The sequence below is a fragment of the Simochromis diagramma genome, unplaced genomic scaffold (genome assembly GCF_900408965.1).
Source record: "Simochromis diagramma unplaced genomic scaffold, fSimDia1.1 OVJJ01000425.1, whole genome shotgun sequence".
Taxonomy (NCBI): Eukaryota; Metazoa; Chordata; class Actinopteri; order Cichliformes; family Cichlidae; genus Simochromis; species Simochromis diagramma.
Window position 1 is genome coordinate 43,000 of NW_024387005.1, and position 18,940 is coordinate 61,939.

The window sequence follows — 18,940 nt, forward strand, 5'->3', positions numbered from 1 at the left end:
GGAGTTGTTTCTCGCTATCTGATCGATCCTTCTCTGCATCTGTGAGCAGCGTTTCTCCAGTTTGTCCTTTTCTTCTTCCACTTTAGTTGCTTTGTCCTCCAGCTGATTACAAAACTCTTGCAGTTTTAGATTTTTAGACTCAAAGTCCTGGACGATACGTTTTCCTTCTTTCAGTCTTTCCTGCTGTTGCTCTTTCTGTTGAAGAAGGTCTTTATTTTGGCGCAGTGTTTCATCCAGGCTTTCTTTCAGCATGCGGTATTTTTCCTGCATGCTCTTCAGTTCGTGCTGCATGTCTCGTTGCTTTTTGTCCTGCTCTTCCTTCTGTTGGAGGAATTTTTCTTTTCTTCCACAGCTTCATGGAGCTGTCTTTGGAGGAGCCGATTTTTTCGGTCCATGTATTGGAGATCCCGTTGTATCTTATCAGTCATCGTTTTCTTGTCTTGGAGCTGGTTGGTCATTTCTTTTAGTTCTGCACTCTTTTGCCTGTTTTCTTTAATGAGGTGCACAATCTGCTCTCGGGTCTGAGCAAACTTGATTCCCCAGCCCTCATTAATAATTTTTATGTCCGGCTGGCGCTGTTGTCTTTCTTCCAGCTCTTTATTTTGGGCTTCCATTCGTCTACACTTGTCCTCCAGTTGAAGTTTCTCTTCTTCAATTTGTTGCATTTTTTTCTGGAGAAGGTAGTTTTCCTTCCTACTCTCCTCTAACGCCCTTTGGAAGGATGAGACGCCATTTGGGGAAATTGGCCGGCCACGCCAGGAAGGAGAGGCGGCGTAATCTTTTTGAATTGGTTGTTTTTTTCTTGGAAACATGTTGGAGTTTCTATACGATGACTTTGAAGAGCTTGTGGTGAACGTTTTGTAGGCTGCAAACACAGCTGCTGCTGAAACGAACTAAAACTTGCTGTTTCTCACCCCTACTTAAGGAAAAACATCAAAGGACTTAAGATTCTTAAGATCTATGACATCATCACTCCCTAAGCCAATGAGATTGTCACAAGACATTTTGGAATGGGGTATTTTTTTTAAACTGTTTTCAAACTTAACTTAAAATTTCAGTGTTTCCTGGTTGTGGACTATTGGTTAGTCCAGCCGATTAAGAAATTAATTGTCACAAACATCCCTAATATTATATAACAGACGACAGAAAACAAGACAGTTTTTTTTCTACGCAATAGCGGTATAATAAAAGTTTTTTTAATTATCCTACTTTTTATAAAAGAGAACATTTATTGAAGAATATGTATTTAATTAAAAAACTCTGTTCATCTAAAGCAGGGGTCAGCAACCTTTAAGACCCAAAGAGCCAAAGAGCCATAATTGGCCTATCTGGGGTTGAAAGGCTCGATAAATGCACGGCGTTTCGCCGGGTACACCGGCTTCCGCGAGTGTGACGCTTATTTTGAGCGATGAAAAAGTAACAAAATATAATTTTATTTGTATATTGCAAAATCACAATAATCTTCCAATTTAGAACTACAAGTTAAAAAAAGAACTAACATAAATAAAATACACTTCAGCTAATTTATTTTCCCAAACCACGCGGAGCCGCACTATAAGGACTAAAGAGCCGCAGGTTGCCGACCCCTGATCTAAAGGGTTTAACAAAAAGGGGGAGCTTCCTGCTGGAAATTGAAATGTCCCCATGTCCCCACTGGGCGATCGTGGCTCAAGAGTTAGGAGTTCGCCTTGTAATCGAGCCCCGGCTTGGACAGTCTCGGTCGTTGTGTCCTTGGGCAAGACACTTCACCCGGCAAGACACTTCACCCGTTGCCTACTGGTGGTGGTCAGAGGGCCTGGTGGCGCCCCAGGGTGGCTGTAGCTACATCACCAGTGCGTGAATGTGTGCGTGAATGGGTGGATGACTGAACGTGGGTGCTTAACTAGTTAAAAAGAACAAACAAACATCTGTCTCTTATTTTTTATGCCACACAGGAAAGAAGCTTCAATGTCTGATGAGAAGACATTAATTTGTTGGTGTTTGTGGTGTTTGGTGCAGTTTTCTTGTTTTCTGGCTTGTTGTTTATTGACAGTGGAGATGAAGATCTCTAACAAGTTGATTTGTTCACATTTGCACATCTTAATTTTTAAGAGGAATGTGTTTTTTTGAGTTTGTACACTATATGCATGTAAGGCAACCGTTTCCTTTTTCTGTATCTCTCACTTAACTGCATTTTGCAGCATCATCAGGTTTTGTCTCATTAGGAGCCGCGTTTGTTGATTTGTTTTGTTTTTTTCTGTTTGCTGTATTCATTAAAATAAACGGATCATATCGTCAAAATGACAAATGTGGACAATTATCAAAGCTTACATTACAATTCTGACAGCTTGAGTTCACATGAATTTTCAAAAGAATATAAAAACCTGTGAAAGTGCTTTAAGCGTTTAAAACATGCGAGTAAAGAATGGAATCAGTAACATGTGAGCCCAGTGAAGTGCATCAAACAAGACAAGCGTGCTAAAGAGAGCCACTCATCCACATCACGGCGTGTCTGCGCCTTAACCTTTGAGGCTCTGTGGGCAGTAATGCTATCATCCCCCAGGTAGTGGGCTCCCAATCTCAGTGTCGGTGTTTCTGACAGATCGGCCTGCGAACCCCTCACAGCCGGACCACAGTCACAGTACAGACATGTTTGGATAATGCAGTCATGCTTCCTCTCTGCTGCCTGTCACTCCTTCTGTTATCTGAAAGACTTTTTTTCCTCTCTAGATTTCTCACTCACTTCCTGGCTCTTGGTTCATCTCACCAACATTTGCTTTGGTTTCATATCTTTTGATCAGACCGATCTCTTAAAAAATGTCTTGCACTGCTGTTACTTTACTCTTAGCAGTTTTTCACTTTTATCTTTCTTCCCCCTCCTTTTGTCCCCTCCTGTGCTTCTTCACCAGGCAAAGACATCCTGAGGGAGACCATTAAGTTCATGTACACAGACTGGGCGGACAGGGACAACGGCGACATGCGGCGGAAGACTCTGTTGGCCCTGTTTACAGGACCACCAGTGGGTGGCACCAGCTGTGGCCACTGCCAAACTCCATGCTGAGTTTCAGTCCCCAGTTTACTTTTACACGTTCTACCACCACTGCCAGACCGAGACGCGGCCCGAGTGGGCCGACGCCGCGCACGGAGACGAGATACCTTACGTGTTCGGCGTACCGATGATCGGTGCCACGGACCTGTTCCCGTGCAACTTCTCCAAGAACGATGTGATGCTGAGCGCTGTGGTCATGACTTACTGGACTAACTTCGCAAAGACTGGGTAGGCCTCATGTCACAGTAGTGTAAACTGTACACGTTACTGTATGTTCTCTGATAGCCTTCTAGTCATCTTGAATACTTGAATCTAGGTTGCTAGTTTAATTCCCGTGTGGCTTTGAAGAATTGAACATACTGGTTCACCAAAAGCATCCAGATCCCAGAGCAGCCGGTTGGTCTTAGATAGTTTAAAGGTTGCACAGAGAATGGGCCTCCTGTCTGTATTCAGTGTATTGATGCCACATGTTACTTATAATGGAGACTGAATATAACTTTGAACTGAAACGTTTAACCTTTATGCTCCACCAGGGACCCCAACCTGCCCGTCCCTCAGGACACCAAGTTCATTCATACCAAGCCCAACCGCTTCGAGGAGGTCATCTGGACCAAGTTCAACTGGAAGGACAAGCAGTACCTTCACATCGGTTTGAAACCTCGTGTCAGAGACAACTACAGAGCTAACAAAGTGGCCTTTTGGCTGGAATTAGTCCCTCATCTTCACAGCCTGCACGACGTGCTCTTTCCCACCACTACGCACTCCCCTGCAGGCCGTGACCCCGGCACCATGAGGCCCAGAAACAACGTTCCTCGAACCACTCGTCATCCTTACCCTACCTTCGCATCAGATCCTGAGCCCGAGGGCTCAGAGCGCCCGCCCCAGGACCACTTTCCCAGACACACCCGCGACTACTCCATCGAACTGAGCGTGACAGTTGCAGTTGGAGCGTCGCTCTTCTTCCTCAACATCCTGGCCTTCGCCGCCCTTTACTACAAGCGTGACAAGCGGCACGAGATGCGCCGGCACCGGCTGTCCCCTCAGCGGGGCGGCCCCGCCAACGACCTGGCTCACAGCCAGGAGGAGGAGATCATGTCCCTGCAGATGAAGGACTGGGAGCACGACGCTCACCACGACATGGAGCCCCTGCGACCCCACGACATCCTGCGGCCCACCTGCCCTCCCAACTACACCCTGGCGCTGCGCCGCGCCCCCGACAATGTGCCGCTGATGACGCCAAACACCATCACCGTGATCCCCAGCACCATCACCAGCATGCAGCCTCTTCACGCCTTCAACACATTCCCCTCCACCGCCACAACAACACCCTGCCCCACCCCCACTCCACCACCCAGGTATAGTGGGACAGGCCCGACACAGCGCCACCTAGGGACCAGGAACACTGGCTCTGCTACCGCTCTGGAAGGGAGGCCTCTAGACGTGGGCCTCGTTCTGTCCTCTTATTCTCTTCTTTCTCCAAAAGCAAACACACCTGCTGCGTCATGTGCTGTAAAACTTGGCAGCTCCCTCCACTGGTGGCATGTGGAGGTGCAACTGAAGTGTCCAGCAGCAGATGAGCAGTTTGGGGTGGGTGACTCAGATCTTTCAAAGATACTGTTTTCAAAGACGGTCTGCTGTTTCCAGGCTCAAGACCTCCAACATTTGTCAAAGGGACGAATGCTCTCTCTCTCCTCGCTGTTTTCTCTTTTTTACGCTGGCGTCATCTTTTTCAATCTCCTGTGTGTTATGTCCAAAATCTAAACGAGTCATATCGCTCCATGTTTGCTACTTTTGGTTTTCTCCCGCAGAGTAAGAGCATCGCAGGAGCATCGCAGGAGCATCGCAGGAGCATCGCAGGAGCATCGCAGGAGCATCGCAGGAGCTCCTGAAGTCAAACGACGCCTCCCAGCACTCATTTATTAAAACGGAGTCGATGCCAAAAGTCTTAAATGTTAGAATCAAAGCAACAGCTGTGAACTCAGTCATGGTGTCATGTGCAGCCTCCATCTTACTGTCACTACTTTTTCATTTTAGGGTACGTGAGGTAAAGCGTCCGTCGATGTAGCTTGATTGTACAAAATTATTTTTCTACGTTATTAACAAAACAGAGCAGAGACTGATGCTGCTCCTGTCTGACCCCCTTATGTCTGCCACATGTGTATTCTGACTTCATATCATCACTGCTCCCTCCCTCCTCCTCTCTCCATCCTACACCGCCTTTGTTATTTAACACCGACCCCCCCCAAACTGATAATCAGACAAATTCCCAAACAGCTGACTTCACTGTGTCGACACCGTTCCTGACTATTTCTGACCTCAGCTCAGCTCTGCTATTATCCTCACATTAAGGGTTCGTTCACCTGCCTGCAGATGATCTGTGAGCTCGTCGGTTGTAAATTAAACTCTAAGCACACTGAGGGTAACCGGGAGGCGTTCAGGGCCTGCAGTGCAGAGCTGCAACATGAAAAAAAGGGATGGGGGCTCAGATCTCCTGAACAGGGTGGAAACAACACGGTGGGTTTGTGCTGTTTGTGATTCCTGCTCCGTCACTCTGGTGGAGACGACTGCAGCTCAGCAGCGCTCCCTGCTGATCCTCTGATGAAGATGTCAACAGTATGTAAACTGAGCTGATGTGCTGCTGTTTGAGCCCACGTGGTAGCGTACGTCCAGTATGGGAGAACTTAGTCGCCGGTGCTGTCTTTGCTTGTGCTCTAGCTTTAGCCTGTTTGATTGTTTGTTTTCTATTTTATTACTGCCTAAAAGGGGAGGTGGGGGAAACACATGCCTGACTTCTCCTGTCAGAGGTTTTGTAAGCTCAGTGGAAGGGAAACGTGCACAATGTAAATCATAAAACAACTGACTGGGGCTGTGCTGCAGGTGGATCAGTGCTGTGGACAGTAGCTGTGGAAAAGAGACTGGACAAAGACTCTCAGCCTTAAATACAGGACAGAGGATGATCCGATCATCTTTCAGCTAACAGTGTCGAGCAGAAGGACGGCCGGCTGATGCGTCCGTACGAACCCTTTTGTACTCACTCCTGTGTATAAGGAGGTGGCGAGGGCTTGTGTAGTTAACCTCAGCACCACACAGCTACAGCAGAGGAGAGAACACAAACGAGTCCTTTCATTCGGCTCTGTTCTTTCTCCTTGTCTGTTTTATAAGCTAACACTAGAGGGCGCCATTGTGGCACATTCAGCGCTCACTCTGAGGTCACTGGACAGAGAAGAAAATACCAAACTGGGAGACGGATGGAGACGAAACATCTGGAAGATCAGAGCTGTACATTTTTAAGTGTAAGAAAAAAAACAGACAAAATATTTGTAAATATTAAATTTCTTGTTTATTTTGTTTGGGGTTTTTTTGTTTTATTGGAGTGAATGAATGATATGCTTATTTTGTGATGACAAAAGACAACAGGTGCAGTTTGTAATGAGCAGTGTTGGGTAAGTTACTTTAAAATAGTAACTTAGTTACATTACTAGTTACTTCTCTCAAAAGTAACTCAGTTACTTCAAGTTACTCGTTACTTTCGAAGTAACTAGTTACTAGGGAAAGTAACTTTGGTTTTACTCAGACTTCTCTTGTTAATGTGTTGCTTCCATAACTTTGCCAGTCTTCTAGCTTGCTTACTTGCCACAAGTGCACTGTGCCACCTACCAATAGAAAGGAAAAGATAATGTGCATATTTCCACGAGAGAAATCCCACCCCTGGACCATCATTGACTGCTGCCTTGATTCTAGCCTACGTCACAGCGTCATGTGCGCCTTTTACATCCAACACAAAAACTGCAGTCGTGGTGCTTTGATTGTACTCAGAACTCAGAAATTCTGCCTTCTGAATAGGAAGATGTAGGCAACACCAGACTGCAGATGAGCTGCATACAGGGCTGGACTGGGACAGAAAATCATCCCGGGCATTTTGACTAGAGACCGGCCCACCATTATAGGAAAAATCATAAAGCCTTTGAATGAAAATAAACACTGTTGTGACAGTGATGTACACTGTTCTGATGGTATATATGCATCAATCTATCAATCGTTTGTTGAAAGATTCAGATAATTATTTTTTAAAAGCTAGACATTTTAAATGAGAATAAGAAGGAAAAGTATTTCCTTGTGCCCCCCTCTCCCTGTTAATGCCCTACATGCCCCCCTGGCAACACTTTGCTAGACCCGCCCCTGCACAGTTACCAGCTGTCAGCTACCTAAAAAAGGATCCTGGTGTTATTTGTCTCTCAGAAACAGTTCATAATTCCCTTCAACTCATTCATGTCACCTAAAAGGTAAACCTGTTTCTCCATCACCTGCAGTGGCGTGTCTAGAAAATTTTTGTTGGGGGGGCCAGGTAGGGGCACAGATTTGGAGAAGGGTGGCAGATGTAATTGGCAGATAATGTTAAAAACAATTCTACCAACCGTTAACCATAATTCAATAATCCTATAAACCTAATAACCGAATGCGCTTTTAACTCTTATTAGAATGAGATTTTAACCACTACGGTGCAAAGTTTTTAGATACTGCATTGATAAAGTACAAGAGATACAATCAGTCAGTGTTTACTCAGCATTCAAGGACAGCAATATTTGCATAGTATTTTTACTGACATATAGTGCACATATGTTTTGGGCAAAAACATTTTTTAATATTAAAATACGAACATTTTTAACATACAATTGGCAAATTAGCCAATGCCAATGCAAAACCAATGCCTGTTAAAAAAAGAAGATAATCTTCTCACAAACTGGTGTTTGATTTTGAAACAGGAAAAAAGTGGGGAAACAAATGAAAAGACTAACATTTGAATAAAACCTGAAAGCAAGTAAATACTTTCTATGCTGCCTTATGGTAAACTTAATTATAATATTATTGATAAAGAACAACACTGGCTGATGATGAAATACAGTCAGCTGGCATGGTGACACTGCCAGTATTAACCTGCAGGGCTGGACTGGGACAGAAAATTGGGCATTTTCACTACAGACCGGCCCACCAGGTATTAAAGCCATAAAGCCTTTGAATGAAAACAAACCCTGTTGTGACAGTGATGTACAGTCTTGTTGGTATATGTATGATTTCTATACATTTTACGTCAGATAAAAACTTTGTCCGCAAGATTCAGATAATTATTTAATAAAAGCTAGATATTTTAAATGAGAATAAGAAAGAAAAGTATTTCTTTGTGCCCCCCTCTCCCTGTTAATGCCCTACCTGCCCCCTGGAAACACTTTGCTAGATCCGCCCCTGCACAGTTACCAGCTGTCAGCTACTTAGAAAAGGATCCAGGTGTTATTTGTCTCTCAGAAACAGTTCATAACTTCCCTTCAACTCATTCATGTGACCTAAAAGATAAACCTGTTTCTCCATCACCTGTTCAGCTCTGATGATTCAGTAAGGACATCTCCTGGTTTCATCTTCATGTTTCCCTCTCACCACATATCCAAACCGACATCATGACCAGCAGCTTTACAGCTGTGGCTCCAGCAAACATCAGCTGATACTAGAAATTAATATTAAATAAATTCTAACAACAGCTGATCAAGCTTAAACGTGCTGCTGTTGTTTAGCGCGACATCCGCTGGTTTCCTGTTTCTGGTGCAAAGTGGGCGATAAACAAACAAGAGAGACGATCAGCTGATCATTGATCAGTTTCATGATTGAAGTAGCAATAGAAGAGGGGGGGAGATAAGAGAAGAGGCAGCTGTAAAGACAGAATAACTCCAGCTTTGTGTCTTTTTCCATTCTAGCTGAAGTACGGGACAAACTGCGTCTCTTCTCAGCTCAATACGAAACGCATAATATTTTCTCTGAATGAGGGACCATTCCATTTTTTAAGGAGCTGTTGGCAACTCTACTAACTAACCTTATGAATAAAATAAAGTTCACTATCAGTAACATCATAGCAACCGAACAGCTGTACAGAAACTCCTCATGCTAGCTCACGCAGTACGAGTTATTGTAACTGACTGTAAAAAGTCAGCACAACGAAAATAAACTGCACCTAAACTTGGTTCATATCTGACCCAGATAGACTGCAGGTCATAACTTCTTACCTGAAGTTCAGTTCACCTGATGCTCGGACCGGCAGCCGCCTCGGGTCTCTGCTCCTGCCTCACCTTCCCTCATCCACCTGTTGCCTCTGTGGAAGCTCCGCCATAGTCACCACCAAACAACTGACTTATTTTTACACATCGACCTGCATCTGGCCAAGTATGTCCAAAATCTAAACGAGTCATATCGCTCCATGTTTGCTACTTTTGGTTTTCTCCCGCAGAGTAAGAGCATCGCAGGAGCATCGCAGGAGCACGCAGGAGATCGCAGGAGCTCCTGAAGTCAAACGACGCCTCCCAGCACCATTTATAAAACGGAGTCGATGCCAAAAGTCTTAAAAGTTAGAATCAAAGCAAAGCTGTGAACCAGTCATGGTGTCATGTGCAGCCTCCATCTTACGTCACTACTTTTTCATTTTAGGGTACGTGAGGTAAAGCCTCCGTCGATGTACTTGATTGTACAAAATTATTTCTCACGTTATTAACAAAACCGAGCAGAGACTGATGCTGCTCCTGTCTGACCCCTATGTCTGCCACATGTGTATTCGACTTGTGTGTGTGTGTGGGTGTGTGTGTGTGTGTGTGTGTGGTGTGTGGTGTGTGTGTGTGTGTGTGTGTCAGAGCTGCTGTCGCTGTGTGTGATATCACATCTGCATCACTCAAGCGTAGGCGGCCCCGCGTCAGACACAACAAACAAAAAGCAGAAAAAGGCCAACAGTAAAAACTCAGACTCCAGCATGAGCCCTTCCTGCTGCTTAACAATCACCTTCTCCATATCATCACTGCTCCCTCCCTCCTCCACTCTCCATCCTACACCGCCTTTGTTATTTAACACCGACCCCCCCAAACTGATATCAGACAAATTCCCAAACACCTGACTCACTGTGTCGACACCGTTCCTGACATTTCTGACCTCAGCTCAGCTCTGCTATATCCTCACATAAGGGTTCGTTCACCTGCCTGCAGATGATCTGTGAGCTCGTCGGTTGTAAATTAAACTCTAAGCACACTGAGGGTAACCGGGAGGCGTCAGGGCCTGCAGTGCAGAGCTGCAACAGAAAAAAAGGGATGGGGGCTCAGATCTCCTGAACAGGGTGGAAACAACACGTGGGTTGTGCTGTTTGTGATTCCTGCTCCGCACTCTGGTGGAGACGACTGCAGCTCAGCAGCGCTCCCTGCTGATCCTCTGATGAAGATGTCAAACAGTATGTAAACTGAGCTGATGTGCTGCGGTTTGAGCCCACGTGGTAGCGTACGTCCAGTATGGGAGAACTTAGTCGGTGCTGTCTTTGCTTGTGCTAGCTTTAGCCTGTTTGATTGTTTGTTTTCTATTTATTACTGCCTAAAAGGGAGGTGGGGGAAACACATGCCTGACTTCTCCTGTCAGAGGTTTTGTAAGCTCAGTGGAAGGGAAACGTGCACAATGTAAATCATAAAACAACTGACTGGGGCTGTGCTGCAGGTGGATCAGTGCTGTGGACAGTAGCTGTGGAAAAGAGACGGGACAAAGACTCTCAGCCTTAAATACAGGACAGAGGAGATCCGATCATCTTTCAGCTAACAGTGTCGAGCAGAAGGACGGCCGGCTGAGGCGTCCGTACGAACCCTTTTGTACCACTCCTGTGTATAAGGAGGTGGCGAGGGCTTGTGTAGTTAACCTCAGCACCACACAGCTACAGCAGAGGAGAGAACACAAACGAGTCCTTTCATTCGGCTCTGTTCTTTCTCTGTCTGTTTTATAAGCTAACACTAGAGGGCGCCATTGTGGCACATCAGCGCTCACCTGCTGGTCACTGGACAGAGAAAGAAATACCAAACTGGGGAGAGATGGAGACGAAACATCGGAAGATCAGAGCGTGTACATTTTAAGTGTAAGAAAAAAAACAGACAAAATATTTGTAAATATAAATTTCTGTTTATTTTGTTTGGGGTTTTTTTGTTTTATTGGAGTGAGGAATGATATGCTTATTTTGTGATGACAAAAGACAACAGGTGCAGTTTGTAATGAGCAGTGTTGGGTAAGTTACTTTAAAATAGTAACTTAGTTACATTACTAGTTACTTCTCTCAAAAGTAACTCAGTTACTTCAAGTTACTCGTTACTTTCGAAGTAACTAGTTACTAGGGAAAGTAACTTTGGTTTTACTCAGACTTCTCTTTGTATGTGTTGCTTCCATAACTTTGCCAGTCTTCTAGCTTGCTTACTTGCCACAAGTGCACTGTGCCACCTACCAATAAAAGGAAAAGATAATGTGCAGATTACTACACCCTGGCGCTGCGCCGCGCCCCCGACGACGTGCCGCTGATGACGCCAAACACCATCACCATGATCCCCAGCACCATCACCAGCATGCAGCCTCTTCACGCCTTCAACACATTCCCCTCCACCGGCCACAACAACACCCTGCCCCACCCCCACTCCACCACCAGGGTATAGTAGGGACAGGCCCGACACAGCGCCACCTAGGGACCAGGAACACTGGCTCTGCTACCGCTCTGGAAAGGAGGCCTCTCGACTGGGCCTTCGTTCTGTCCTCTTATTCTCTTCTTTCTCCAAAAGCAACTACACCTGCTGCGTCATGTGCTGTAAGACTTGGCAGCTCCCTCCACTGGTGGCATGTGGAGGTGCAACTGAAGTGTACAGCAGCAGATGAGCAGTTTGGGGTGGGTGACTCAGATCTTTCAAAGATACTGTTTTCAAAGACGGTCTGCTGTTTCCAGGCTCAAGACCTCCAACATTTGTCAAAGGGACGAATGCTCTCTCGCTCCTCGCTGTTTTCTCTTTTTTACGTTGGCGTCATCTCTTTTTGTCCATCTCCTGTTGTGTTATGTGCACATTATGCTTCTCTTTTCTACATCCGTGTTTTACTTACTGCTCTCTTCCTCTCATTGACACGCCTCCCTTCCTGCTCTTCTCTAAAAATTCCCGATCTGCTGAGCAGTTTGGAGGGGGGAGGCGTACACTAAACATATAACTATGAAAACACTGATATCTTTCATTCGACCAGCATTTTTAGGTGCCAAGTAAGTACTGCTGTGTTTCATTTCTCATCGAGGGAGAAGAAAACGAAAGAAAATAGAGTATCGCTATTTACCGTCAACTAACAGAGTTCTGTCATGTTCTCGTGACAAAGTGCCAAACTGGCCTCAGTCGTGTTTTTCTTTCTTTCATCTTCTCTTTTTTTGTTGTTTTGTTGAAGCGTTTGTTTAATTGTTGTTTTTTATTGTGTGGAAAGAATTTTTCTGAAAATATAGATATAGAGAAATGATATTATATATAGTTCTATATAAAATGTGTACAAAGGAGAAAGTATATAAAGGGTTTTCTCAGTGGGGGATCTATGCATGAATTATTTTTAAAGACGCGGGGAAAAGGACACTGTACCTGTCGATGCACGTTTTCCAAAATCTAAACGAGTCATATCGCTCCATGTTTGCTACTTTTGGTTTTTGGTTTTCTCCCGCAGAGTAAGCGCATCGCAGGAGCTCCTGAAGTCAAACGACGCCTCCCAGCACTCATTTATTAAAACGGAGTCGATGCCAAAAGTCTTAAACGTTTAGAATCAAAGCAACAGCTGTGAACTCAGTCATGGTGTCATGTGCAGCCTTCATCTTACTGTCACTACTTTTTCATTTTAGGGTACGTGAGGTAAAGCGTCCGTCGATGTAGCTTGATTGTACAAAATTATTTTTCTACGTTATTAACAAAACAGAGCAGAGACTGATGCTGCTTCCTGTCTGACCCCCTTATGTCTGGCACATGTGTGTGTGTGTGTGTGTGTGTGTGTGTGTGTGTGTGTGTGTGTGTGTGTGTGTGTGTCGCTGTGTGAGTGTGATATCACATCTGCATCACTCAAGCGTAGGCGGGCCCGCGTCAGACAACAATAAACAAAAAGCAGAAAAAGGCCAACAGTAAAAACTCAGACTCCAGCATGAGCTCCTTCCTGCTGCTTAACCAATCACCTTCCTCCATATCATCACCGCTCCCTCCCTCCTCCTCTCTCCATCCTACACCACCTTTGTTATTTAACACCGACCCCCCCCCCCAAACTGATAATCAGACAAATTCCCAAACACCTGACTTCACTGTGTCGACACCGTTCCTGACTATTTCTGACCTCAGGTCAGCTCTGCTATTATCCTCACATTAAGGGTTCGTTCACCTGCCTGCAGATGATCTGTGAGCTCGTCGGTTGTAAATTAAACTCTAAGCACACTGAGGGTAACCGGGAGGCGTTCAGGGCCTGCAGTGCAGAGCTGCAACATGAAAAAAAGGGATGGGGGCTCAGATCTCCTGAACAGGGTAGAAACAACACGGTGGGTTTGTGCTGTTTGTGATTCCTGCTCCGTCACTCTGGTGGAGACGACTGCAGCTCAGCAGCGCTCCCTGCTGATCCTCTGATGAAGATGTCAACAGTATGTAAACTGAGCTGATGTGCTGCTGTTTGAGCCCACATGGTAGCGTACGTCCAGTATGGGAGAACTTAGTCACCGGTGCTGTCTTTGCTTGTGCTCTAGCTTTAGCCTGTTTGATTGTTTGTTTTCTATTTTATTACTGCCTAAAAGGGGAGGTGGGGGAAACACATGCCTGACTTCTCCTGTCAGAGGTTTTGTAAGCTCACTGGAAGGGAACGTGCACAATGTAAATCATAAAACAACTGACTGGGGCTGTGCTGCAGGTGGATCAGTGCTGTGGACAGTAGCTGTGGAAAAGAGACTGGACAAAGACTCTCAGCCTTAAATACAGGACAGAGGATGATCCGATCATCTTTCAGCTAACAGTGTCGAGCAGAAGGACGGCCGGCTGATGCGTCCGTACGAACCCTTTTGTACTCACTCCTGTGTATAAGGAGGCGGCGAGGGGTTGTGTAGTTAACCTCAGCACCACACAGCTACAGCAGAGGAAAGAACACAAACGAGTCCTTTCATTCGGCTCTGTTCTTTCTCCTTGTCTGTTTTATAAGCTAACACTAGAGGGCGCCATTGTGGCACATTCAGCGCTCACTCTGAGGTCACTGGACAGAGAAGAAAATACCAATCTGGGAGACGGATGGAGACGAAACATCTGGAAGATCAGAACTGTACATTTTTAAGTGTAAGAAAAAAAAACAGACAAAATATTTGTAAATATTAAGTTTCTTGTTTATTTTATGTTTTGTTTTTTTTGTTTTTTTGGAGTGAATGAATGATATGCTTATTTTGTGATGACAAAAGACAACAGGTGCAGTTTGTAATGAGAAGAAAAAAATGGCCGTTAGCTTGAGGTTTCAAATGAGTTCATCCTTACCACCGATCAGTTTTGTCTTTGTTTTTTCAACATTTATTTTATTTTTGTCATAACGTTGATCGTTATCATGTGACCATCCTGTAGCAGGAAGGTCGCTGTAGCAGAAGTCATCTCCACTGAAGCCCCCTCACAGCAGAGGGCCAGTCATGCTGTTTATTAGGATTTGCTAGTTTTCAGTGAGAAAAAACATTTTCATCAAGTTTTAAATCCTTTCGTTGCTCTTTTCTCTGCTATTATCATAAAATCGTCGTCCTCTTTTCAAGCCTTAGCTCGCTTTTATTTTGAAATATGAGTCTTGTGATCAGAGATGAATCTGTGCTGCATGATGTGCGTAACATCAGAGCGATAAAAGCCAGCTTTGCCTTTCAGTGATTCGCAGTAAGGACATAAATGACCTAAACTGAGACTGAAAAAAGTGCAGTCAGTTAAATGTTAGCTCACCTAACATGTAGCAGTTTTTACATGTAGCCATGTTTGACAGACTCCAGGGCTTTGATACCATAAGATGCCTCATATCCTCACAGACTCATGAGATCACACAGGTGGTCTGACCTGCTCGTGTCACACTGTGCTGTCTGTCCGTCCGTTGTTTTTCTCCTGCAGTGATGTCATGTAGCAGAAAAACAGTTGGATGCTGGAAAAGTGCAGAGCGATGGGTGACGTGGGGAGTACATCACAGTCTGTGTGTGTTCAACAGCTGTTAGAGCCACACTTTGTCCTTTCTGTGGTATAACTGCTGGATTTAGCAAAGCAAAGCAAAACATGATGATTGGATGATCCTGTGTCACGTCCACAGTGTCAAACGTGCACAGAGACAGTGACACCCACAGAGAAACCCTCAGCTTGGTGTCCATTGCAAATCTGCACCTGTTGTCTTCTTTCTACTTTCTTTGTTGAACTCAGAAACTCGAGACTTGAGATGAAGAAAAATGTTAAATAATGGAATAAAAAAAAGATGATTATTAAAAAAAGTAAAGTAAAATTATATAAATAAATGAGGTGATGATATTTCTGTTACTTTAGAAGTTATTATACACTGTATGCTGTGATTCTGATCTGGGAAACATTAAAGACATTCATAGCCAGACTGCTGACTTTGTGTTTTTATTCAGTCACCTAACAGAAGTGCAGTAAGAAACGATTTAGCCCATCCTGATTTCTTAGCTATTTGCATATTTGCCGCACTCACGTGTTTCAGATCGTGAAGCAAATTTTTATGATAGATAAAGATGACCAGAGTCAGTGTAAAATAAAGCTTTTACATGTATTGCTGGGAGGTCGGCAGCTCCCTCCACTGCTTGGCCCTCTGTGAAAAACAACTGGGATCCAGCTTCCCTGTGATGCTGAATCATATAAGCGGAAGAAAATAAATAGATCGAAGGATGGATGATTGTATTTTGTGTACAATTGTTGAAGTGTAAAAAGGGTTGGCCCTCCGTGGTGCCCTAAGCAAAGTTTGATTTTTGGGGCCCTTTAATAGTGCCAATAATACTGATTAATGATCACCTACTATAAATGTATTTCATTTTCTAATGTTGATGTTGTTGTAATCCACAGTGAAAAATGTCATAAAAACAGATAACAAATTTGCAACTTTCATGAAAATGTTTTCATTAATATTTAAAAAAAAACAGCAAAACACCTCCCCCTGCTGGCCACACAGAGAAACAATAGATCAAACCTGAGAGCTGCACAGTTGCAGCAGTGTGGTTTACGTCATTGTGTTGTCAGCCTGTTTTACACATCGGTGGTTTCTTATTGACGTGTAAAAAGATCTGAAATCGTAGTAAATTCAGCTGCTATTGTGGGCTGGGGATGATTTACACTTAACATTTTAATAACTGGGTACTGAATGTCAGAGGCCCAATGTTCCCTCTAATTTTTCACGTGTCTGAGCGAACAGACAAACTCCCTGAGCGATCCCTTGGACCAATGAGCGACATCAGACGTGTGCACTGTGGTCACGCCGGCATCGAATCCATCCAAGTTTCATGGTTTATTAAAATAATCAAATTACAGCGTTTACATTTATGTTAGACTACTTTTAATTAACTGCTTTAGCCCATTTATGAAAATGTAAAAGAAATCTTGTTCATGACCTGTGTAGTATGTTAACACTATTGGAAGTAAAAATAACTTGAACTCCAATTTCGAAAACACAACTTTCTTTCTTTTCTTTTTTTTCTTTTATACAGCTCTGACTTGTATTATGAGTCTGTGGTCTGGGAGAGAGTCCTGTAACTCTCTGTCTCCAAAATACAGCATATAATGACCAATGCTGGGCAATTAATTATATAGTTACTTCTTCAAAAAAGTAACTCAGTTTGGCAAACAACGTTTTTTGCAGCTATTTTTTTAAATGCAGCCAAGGCATTTTTAAATAAACATTTCAAACTATTTACAGAACAATCAGCTGTTCTGCATCAAATCTGATGCCACACAAATTATTTGTGCCACTCCAAAAAATAATTTCTGTCCACTATGAGATAAAGGAGAACAAGAGCCTGATACCTGCAGGCCTGACAGCAGCAGATGTATCACTCCTGTACAGTGCTTTAAGTGGCCCAGAAGAGGTGCCGGTACTCTATTTTTTTTCCGCCTCCCCTGAGGTAACAACAACTATATTGAATGGGTTTTATATACAACAGTCAACAGACAACCTTATACAAAATAATAAATCATTTTATTAGTTTGTGGATTTGCTTGAGCTAGAAAGAGCTACTGAACATAAATAAAATGTGCAAAAAGGTATTGAATTTTTTTTTTTAACAAAATGTACATAAAATAAATTATAAACTAATTTGTATTTTGCTCTCTCTTGAGTCACTGCTGGTATCAGCAGCAGCACTTGTAAAGTGTACCTGCAGAGCTTGGTAGTTCTCCCATACTACTTTCACTGTTCTCTCACTTGAAGCAACCCAAACATAATAACCATAGAACAGTAGAACATAATCTTGAGTCTTGAAGATGGTTCATTTCTTTACCCCTGAAAAATATACAAAAGCAGATTCAGCAAAATACAATCACAGTACACCAAATGAAAAATGAGAAATACTGTACAAATCATTTTACCTAGAAAAGGCTCCAGCACGTTTTGGGCTCCACTTTCCTTTCACTTTGGGCTTCGCAGTTTGTGGATGCTGCACTTCTCCTCCCTAGTGCCAGCCATGTCTGCACATATGTTTGTGTGTTAAACTGATCCAAGGGTGGTCCGTTGGATTTCAGGAAAATCATATTTGAAAGCCTTTTGATGTTGAGAGAGTTTCTTTTATCTGTCAAAGTATCATTCATTGAGCTGAAAGCTCGCTCGCATTCACTTGTTGATACTGCAATGGTGTGGACAGCTGTAAGAAGCGGCTTCAGGGCTGCTGGTGTCTTGGAAGCTTTAAGGTCTTTATACTCCCTAAATCCTAGGACACTTTCCCTCTCCCCAACTCTGAATCTCTGACATAAACGTCTGACCGCTGCATCCCCATATTGAATATCTAGAGATGCAGGCCAGGAGTCAGACTGGAGGACCTTGATGTCTGAGAGGAGGTGACTATCTGTCTTTTCAGATGAGGTTTTACTGACATGCGAGGAAGTTGTTGGAGTCATCCTGCACTTAACATTTTCAGCCAGGCTACGGAAAAAATTGGCCATGGTTGATTTTTATAACCCTCTGATTTTCATGCAGGCATACATTTCTGAAGATTTTCTCCTTTTCAGCTTCAATGGCAGTTTGTGTGGGACCAGGTGTGGATACCATTGACTCAAACACCCGGATTTGTCGGTCCAGCTGCCTGTCGGCTTGATCCAAAGTCATGTCCCATCTCTGGAGCATTCTTGAGAGGTCACTGAGTTCTGTGAAAGTGTCATACATGATGCCAAGATTGACCACAAAAGAAACAGTAGTGAGAACATCATTGAGTCCTTTGTATTTTGCTCTCTCTCTTGAGTCCCTGCTGGTATCAGCAGCAGCACTTGTAAAGTGTACCTGCAGAGCTTGGTAGTTCTCCCATACTGCTTTCACTGTTCTCTCACTTGAAGCAACCCAACGCACTGATAAAACACGGCCTATCACAAGGAGACGTTGTCCAACATTGTGAGCACTCTCGGTTAACTCCCTTTGGTTTTTTGGTGATGCATGGTAGAGGGAGTAAAGCTGATCTAAGAATATTTTAAAGTGGTTGATTCCTCCTACCTCCTTCAAAACATCACAAACTGCCAGTTCCAGTCTGTGATTGGAACAATGCCAGACAAACAGGTAAGGGAATTTGGAACAAAGCTGCGCAGCAACTCCTGCTTTCCTCCCAAGCATCACTGAGGCTCCATCACAAGCAAATGCCAACAAATGTTGCTGTAGGTAGTGAGGGTCAAAGCCATTATTATGAACACATCCTAACAGTGCTTCAGTGATGTCCTTTGCTGTGGTCCCCTGCAGCTCAATCAGTTCAAAAAATATTGTGTCTGGATTTTCACTGGAAATAGCTGACCGCAGGCACACGACAAGCACAGACTTTCCACTTATTGTAGTGGATTCATCAATGAGCACACACAATTTTCTTTCATTCATCACTATGTCATTGACTACCTTCTT

At 43.9% G+C, this 18,940-nt stretch overlaps 1 long non-coding RNA gene and 1 pseudogene across 1 annotated transcript; both read left to right on the plus strand.

Annotated features, from left to right (window-relative positions):
* The first annotated feature begins 810 nt into the window (after positions 1 to 810).
* Positions 811 to 4,466, plus strand: LOC120739270 (annotated as a pseudogene).
* Positions 4,467 to 4,497: 31 nt separating this feature from the next.
* Positions 4,498 to 5,491, plus strand: LOC120739273. Its single transcript, XR_005697159.1, has 2 exons — positions 4,498 to 4,615; positions 4,837 to 5,491. It is a non-coding gene; the product is annotated as an uncharacterized LOC120739273 (long non-coding RNA).
* Positions 5,492 to 18,940: the final 13,449 nt, after the last annotated feature.